Genomic DNA, 8552 nt, shown 5'->3' with positions numbered 1-8552 from the left:
TTGCTACAATTTATAGTGAGGGCAAATAGCACGTATGAAGGTCTCCAGGCATTCATGCTTGTCTACTGCTTATTTCTGTTGTCTTATTTACAAGTATTAACTAGTGTGGGAGCACAGGGGAACATTTATATAAGCCCTGTTTACTTCACTAGTCCTTGAGGGGAAGGGAGTTATTAACATTGCATCTGACAACATTGTTTGTGTGTGTGTGTGTGTGTGTGTGTGTGTGTGTGTGTGTGTGTGTGTGTGTGTGTGTGTGTGTGTGTGTGTGCTTGCAAGTGTGCAAGTTAAGTGCATGTGGCTGCATTAGAAAAATCGCTCATGGCATAATGACACATGACTTCAGGCCAATCAATGACAATCAGAATTGTTTGGAGAAAACCGGAGCTTTGAACTTTACTTGGCTTCTTCTTTGTTTGAATTTATTAAAAAAAAATCACAATTAAGGTTGATTACCATCATCACCAGCTTGTTGTCAGTGGATTAAGGGAAAACAAACAAACTGTTAATGCCAGATTAAAAAGAATAAGCAAACAACCAAGCAGCCATTATAGCATTATAAACAATTTAATAATTGGCTTGTTTGTGATGAAAAAGTCATTTGAATTGCCAATGAGGTTGAACTCTGTTCAAGTCCCTCAGGAGGAACCATTGTGGAATTCTTATGGGTAGTAGTCAGCGCTGGTTAAACTACATTGTGGCTGCCCCACAACGCCCTGCCAGAAGGATGCAAATGTGTTTGTGAGGTAAAGTGGCTCTCATAAGCCTTTTCATTATGAGATTTCTTTTACACAAGATGAATACGTCAGTGCTCAGAGCACAACTCTGATTGCTCATATTTACACTTCAACCAGATTAATTTGTTTGTCTTCCTGCTCGCAGTGGTGGACTACTTCATTTGATTTAGCCATTGCGCTCCGATTCAAAGGCAGATTAAACTGTCCCTTAGTTTGAAACATCTCACAGGGAAAATACAATCATCTTTGTATTTTTTTTTCATCTAACCTCTATGGCGTCCACAACAGATGCTCAGATACATAAACAAGAATGTTGATAATACTCCATGTCGGAGCACACAGCCACATAATACTCATACTACCAGAAACACACTTCCATACTCTACACTTCCACTTCCACTTGAGGGTTGACTGCTATTTTCCCCTTCTCTTAATATAATTTGAACCCATTAGCAACCTCACAGGAATTAGGTATTTTGCTGTGCCAATATGTCTTGGGTTACTATATGTTACTATCATGAATCAGGAACACTTTGTCATATCATTTCATGTACGCAAGTACATGAAATGAAACGAAATGTCATTTCCCCCAGCCCACAGCAGTGCAACACAAAGACAAAAACACATATCCAAAAACTACAAGAACATACATATACATATACATATATCCAAACTCAAAAAAAAAATCACTGTCCAAGGGAATGAACGCCAGCCAGGATAACTGTCGGAACTGCCTGTCTGCATGGGCTAGCAGTTAGCTTAGCATGCCCCGCTTCCGCGTCCTGTCAGACCGCCGTCGATGTTACGTAATTGGGCACAGCTCTGAGCAGGGCCGTGATCCCTGGGCCCACAGGACACAGCAGACTAAGCTCTCCCAGCAGATCTAGCGCCAGCTCTGCCAGCCATCAAACAAAGACAAAACTTAGACGTGGACAAAGAAACTGCATAGACGGTACTGGGTGAGGCAGCCGCAAAAGTGAATTTGCACCGCCATCTTCATTCACTCTCTCATTCATTTTGCTGTGAAACCTCCAATGTTGCATTGATAACCAACCATCAGTAACAACTCTGCATGCATTTAGTAGCAGTTGCTCTCTATTGAGAAAATTCTGTCCATTAAACTTTTGAGGAATAGCATAGATTATGGACTACCGCAAAAATGCCCCAACTCCCTCCGGAAATTAATGCCACCACAGTCACCAAGGTGGAATCATTCAAGTTCCTGGGTACCACTATCTCCAATACACTAAAATGGGATGACAACATCACCATCCTATAGAAAACACAGCAGCGGATGTTCTTCCTATGACAGCTGGAGAGGCTCCATGTCAGCCCACACATCCTGGTTTACTTCTACAGGGCCATCATGGAGAACATCCTGACCTCATCCATCACTGTCTGATATGACTCTGCATCTGCCAGCTCTAAGGCCAAGCTACAAAGAGTCGTACGCACGGCTCAGAGGGCCATCGACTGCCACCTGCCCTCTATCAAGGACCTACACAGCTCCAGAGCCAGGAAAGAGGCAGGGGTGCTTGTGGCTGATCCCTCCCATCCAACCCACAGCCTGTTCATTAGAATCCCTTCCGGACAGCGGTACAGGTCTATCAAGACTAAAACCACACACCAGAACAGCTTCTATCCCAAATCAGTAGCCCTTCTCAATACCTCCTGATATCTTGTATTGTATATTGTATTTATGTGGTACCACTGTTCCTTCAGTATTGATTACTCATACCTCATTACCACTTACCTACTGTGATTTCTATACATCATTTATCATTTATTTATATTGAATTAATAGTACTCACCACCTGGTGTTGTGTTGTATATTGTATTGTGTTTTGTATATTTTATAGCATATATTTTATTGTATTGCATTGTGTATTGTAGGTCTTATATTGTGAGACGCACCAATTTATTGACTGCATGTCGGTATCAGCCAATATTCGCCTTGTTGACTGCCGCCGGCCTATCGGCAAATTAGATGACATTCACCAATGGTAGTGGCTGATGTTGACACAAAATTGATGTGACACTGTTGTGTCACATCAATTTTGCATTGGCTAAATGTTGTGTTGGTTATTTGCGGTCTGACTCAGCCAACAGTAGCCTACCCAACTGAAGATTCAGAGATCTAATAGGTGGTACTATAATACAACCCGCAACAGCCACTGGCTGGACACGACTCTGGCATGATGTAAGAGGGCAACGGGTGCAGTGCGCACATGTGGTTTGTTTTCAAATAAAAGTAAAAAAAAAAAAAAAACGTTGGTCGTGTGGGAGTATTTCACTGTCTTGGAGAAAGATCAGTGATATGCAGTTTGTAATACATACTCCAGTAATAGTTCGAGAGGAGGTACAACAAGCAAGAATTTTAACACATCAGTATCGACATCGGTTATCAGCCAAAACTGTTATTTTAAACATCAGTATTGGCCCAGAATTTCACAATCGGCGCATGCCTAGTATATTGTACGTCTTGTATCCACTATTCTATTGCACACTGTATTGTATTTATTTAATTTCAATCAATTTAATTTTGTTATCCTGTTTTAATGTTATATCCTTCTCTCAGTGAGATGCTTGACTAATTTTATTATTATTTTATTTTTTTACATGGTGACGCTGGTTGCATGGCTAAGGTCCTGGGCTTTTCTGGTGGCGTTTGGACAGTTTGGCATCCTCCTCATCATATTCTTCATATATCTTAGAGTTCCATTATAATTATGTTGTCTCTTTCAATTGTTGTATTCTGTAAACTGTGTAAACACAACATCCATTGCACGTTGCCTGTCTTGGGAGAGAGATCCCTCCTCTGTTGCTCTCCCTCAGGCTTTTTCCTATTTTTTCTCCCTGTTAAAGGGTTTTTTTTTTTTAGAGAGTTGTTCCTTATCTGATGCGAGGGTCTAAGGACAGGATGTTGTGTTGCTGTAAAGTGCCTGGAGTCAAATTTGTAATTTGTAATATGGGGTTACACAAATAAGACTGACTAGTGCATGTAATGTTAATGTACCTTGGCAAATAAAGGTCATGCTGATTCTGATGTGTGGCACCGTGGCGCAGTGGTTAGCGCGGTCACCTCACAGCAAGAAGGTTTTGCGTTTGAGCTCCGGGGTAGTCCAACCTTAGGAGTCGTCCCGGGTCGTCCTCAGTGTGGAGTTTGCATGTTCTCCCTGTGTCTTTGTGGGTTTCCTCCGGGTGCTCCGGTTTCCTCCCACAGTCCAAAGACATGTAGGTCAGGTGAATCGGCCGTACTACATTGCCCTAGGTATGAATGTGTGTGTGTGTGTGTGGGGGGGGGGGCTGTGTGATGGCCTGGCGGCTTGTCCAGGGTGTCTCCCCACCTGCCGCCCAATAACTGCTGAGATAAGCTTCAGTATCTCCGCGACCCTGAGAGCAGGATAAGCGGTTCAGATAATGGATGGATGGATGATTCTGATGTGGAGGTATTCACTTCAGCAGTCAAACTGACATACATCCATTTTAAATAAAATGTACTATATAACGCTGTTTTTTTGTGTTTTTTTTTAAAGCTCCTGAAATGTGTTGACAGACACAGAAACTGACATGACTTCTTATGGTCTACACCTGTCATCCAAGTCACCTGTCTGCTACTTCTTAAAATATGGGAGTGTCAACAGGCAATAATTGTACATTTCTGGAAAAAAAACCGTCAATCATAACCATTTGCTCTGACTACAATGGTCTAGTAATGATAGAAATTCTTAATCTATTGCTTTTGTCAGTGTATCATTTATGTGAAAGATTATTCAAAGACGTAGAATAAAAGAAAAGTGGAGGCTGTTATTCTTTTGATTGATTCACTTCATCCGTATTCAAAGTAGTCAAGTCAATTTAACCCATTTATTTGTATAGACAAATATCACAAATTTGTTTTAGTTTGCTTTACAGAAATACAACATCCTGTCCTTAGATCCTTGCATCAGATGAGGAACAACTCCCTCAAAAAAAAAATTACTTGAACAGGGAGAAAAAAAATGAGACGAAATCTCACAGAGAGCAGCAGAGGAGAGATCCTTCTCCCAAGACAGACAGGTGTGCAATGGATGTTGTGTGTACAGAATAAAACACATTTTACAGAATACAATGTTGAATTATGGTGGAATTATAAAATATATGAAGAATATGATGAGGGGGATGCCAAGCAGTGTCCAGATGCCACTGGAACAGCCTAGGACCTGGCCAAACTACCACCATCATCACCATGTAGACCTGACAGGAGGACAGACTTCACATGCACACAGGGGAGACTCACATACACGGGAGAAGAGACAAGAAAAGACATTAATCACACATCAGAGAGAGAGAAGGATACAACATTGAAACAAGATAACAAAATTATATAGATTTATAAGATGTATAAAGAATGTGATGAGGATGCTAAGCAGTGTCCAGGTGGTGATCACCATCACCATGGAGACCTGGCAGGAAGACAGACTACATGTACACACAGGGGAGACTCACATCACACCATTTTCATACACAGGAGAAGAGACAGGAGAAGGCATCATTCAGAGAGAGAAAAGACATGTGACGGAGAAGAGAACAGTTGCAGTAATCAATAATGTATCTATAATCTCGTCAGCAGAACAGTGCTTGGTAAATTCGTTGAGACAGAAACCGACCCACCATGCAGTAAAGGTCATGAAGTACTCAATTTAAAGGCAACTAATTGTAAGTTAAGGCAAAATGATGAGTTTTAAGTTTGGATTTAAAGGACTCAACAGACTCTAATTGTCTGATGGCAGGAGGCAGGTTATTCTATAAGAACAGGGCCCGATAGGAAAAAGTCCTGCCACCTGCTGACTTCTTTTTAACTTTGGGTACACACAGGAGCCCTATAGTTTGAGAGCAGAGAGCTGAGGATGGAATAAGGAGATTTAGACAGGTATGATGGGGCAAGTCCATTTAGGATTTTATAAGTCAGCAGAAGCACCTTGAAGTCTGATCTAACATGGATAGGAAGACACCGAAGGGAGGCATGTATTGGTGTAATATGGCCAACTTTTCTTGTTTTAGTTGGGGTTCTAGCTGCAGCATTTTGAACCATCTGAAGACTTTTAGTACTAGCACATGGCAGACCTGAAAACAGAACATTACAGTAATCAAGTATGGATTAGACAAATGCAGGTATTAGAGTCTCTGTGTTAGCCATGGACAGGAAAGACCACATTTTAGCTATGTTACATAAGTGAAAAAAGGCAGTCTTGAAGATTTCTTTAATGTGTTTATCAAAGGAAAGGCTGAGATCAAACTTAACACCAAGATTTTTGGCTGCCACGCTGTGAAATCAGAGTTGTTGAGCCTTACTGTTACTTGATCAAATTGTTGTCTGTGTCTAGCAGGGTGAATGACCAGCATCTGTTTTATCTAAATTTAAAAGTAGTAAATTTAATGATATCAAATTTTTCATAGCAGCCAAGCAGGCCTCTTAATTAGTAGTTTGATTATGATCATCAGCCCTTCATGCACATACAGCTGAGTATCATCCACATAGCGATGGAAATTTATTCCATGACTGCATATCATTTGGCCAAGATGCGAAATATAAAGAAAAAAGTAGAGGGGCAAGAACCGAGTCCTGAGGTGCGCCATATTTAACATCAGAGAATTTCAAAGTAATATAAATATAGCAGACACATTGTGTTCTTCTACATAAGTAGGACTTAAGCCAAGAGAGAGCTAAGCCAGAGACACCAAAATTATGATCTGTCTAATAGTAAACAGTGTAGTATCAATAGTGTCAAACGCTCTGCTGAGGTTCAGTAATAAAAGCATAGAGGTGGAACCAGAGTCCATAGCAAATAGAAGACTATTTAACACTGGTTAGAGCAGTTTCGGTGGAGTGACAGGCCCTGAAAGCCGATTGGAAAGGTTAATCTAGATAGTTTTCGTCTATATGGGTCAAAAGTTGTTGATACACAACTCTCTCCAGTACTTTAGAAAAGAATGGAAGAGTAGAGAGTGGTCGATAGTTTTTAAGAGACCCTGGATTGGGGTGTAGATTCTTAAGTAGGGGTTTGACCACAGCTGTCTTAAAACTGCTGGGAAAATGCCAGTAGTACGTGATAGATTAACAATGTCTAGCATTGTAGGTCCCAGAAAAGGCCAGAGGTCTTTAAAAAGTTTTCTGGTAAAAGGTCAAATAGGCAAGTAGTGTTTAAAAGCTGACAAGAGCTTAATCAAAGTATCAAGGGAGACGGTCTCAAAAGCTGTAATGACAGGGAATATCTCTGACTTATTGTATAAATATGAATTTGGTAAGACAGGATCTACAGGACGAGCTGGAATTGAAGAAATAATTTTGTTTCTGATCTCATCAACCTTATTACAGAAAAAGTCTAGAAAATCATGGGCGGTGAATGATGAACACCTAATAGACGGCTGCTTTTTAGTAAATTAAGCTACAGTGTCAAAGATAAATCTAGGATTATATTTATTAATATTGATTAAAAGAGAGAGATACGCTGCTTTCACAGAAGATAAACCACATTTGTATTTCAATAAACATTCATGCCAAGATAGGTAAAAAACTTCCCATTTTGATTTTTGTCATTTACATTCCAGTCTCCTGCATGCCCGATTAAGAGCACGTGTCTCATCATTAAACCAGGGTGTAGGCCTCTTTAGTTGCCTAGCTCTGGTAGTGAGAAATCCAACTGAATGAAGGTGACTAGAGAGGGCCATATTTTAGTCACTAGTGAGATTTTCAGCAGAGTCTGTCTCTACAGTGAAAGGAGCCAAGACTTCAGGCAGCCACTGGCCAAATGCAACTACAGTGGATGGACCAGTGTGGCAAGTGGCAATTACATCTGGGCCGATATTAACCGAACAGGCCAATGATGCTTCAGATTTAATGAGAAAATGATCTGACACAGCGGATGTGGTTGCAAAGACAGTCAGATCAGAAACAGCTTTCCCTTTAGATAAAATCAAATCAAGGGTTTTACCACTGCAACGAGGAAACTCTTGAACAAACTGAGCGGACCCAAAAGTATCAACAAGCACCAGAAAGGCCTTATCTAGAGGATCACTGACCTTATTCAGAAGAATATCAAAATTTCCAAGAATTAGAATCTCATCAGAATGAGAAACAAGACCTGAGATAAATTCTCCAAATTCTTCAAGAAATAGTAAGGGCCAGGAGGCCAATGGAGTGTCACAATGTGGACTGAGCAGAGTCTGTTCATGGCCGAGAGATATGGACTTAGAATAAGAGCCTCAAATTATTTGAATGCGGTTTCAAGTTTACACGGATCAGCCAAAACATTAAAACGACTGACAGGTAAGTGAATAATTGATTGTCGCATTACAGTGGCACCTGTCAAGGGGTGGGATATATTAGGCAGCAAGTGAACAGTTAGTTCTTGAAGTTGATGTGTTGGAAGCAGGAAAAATGGGCAGGTGTAAGGATCTGAGCAACTTCAACAAGGACCAAATTGTGATGAATTGATGACTGGGTCGTAGCATCTCCAAAACAGCAGGTCTTGTGGGGTGTTCCCAGTATGTAGTTGTCAGTACCTACCAAAAGTGGTCCAAGGAAGGACAACCGGTGAACAGACGACAGGGTCATGGGCACCCAAGGTGCACTGATGCACATGGGGAGCAAAGGCTAGCCTGTTTGCTCCAGTCCCACAGAACTACTGTAGCTTAAACTGCTGAAAAGTTAATGCAGGCTATGATAGATAGGTGTCAGAACACACAGTGCATCACAGCTTGCTGTGTGTGGGGCTGCATAGCCACAAATTAGTCAGAGTGCCCATAATAACGCCTGTCTATCATCAAAAGAAC

The sequence above is a fragment of the Lampris incognitus genome, unplaced genomic scaffold (assembly GCF_029633865.1).
Source record: "Lampris incognitus isolate fLamInc1 unplaced genomic scaffold, fLamInc1.hap2 scaffold_183, whole genome shotgun sequence".
Lineage (NCBI taxonomy): Eukaryota > Metazoa > Chordata > Actinopteri > Lampriformes > Lampridae > Lampris > Lampris incognitus.
This window is presented reverse-complemented; position numbering follows the sequence as displayed.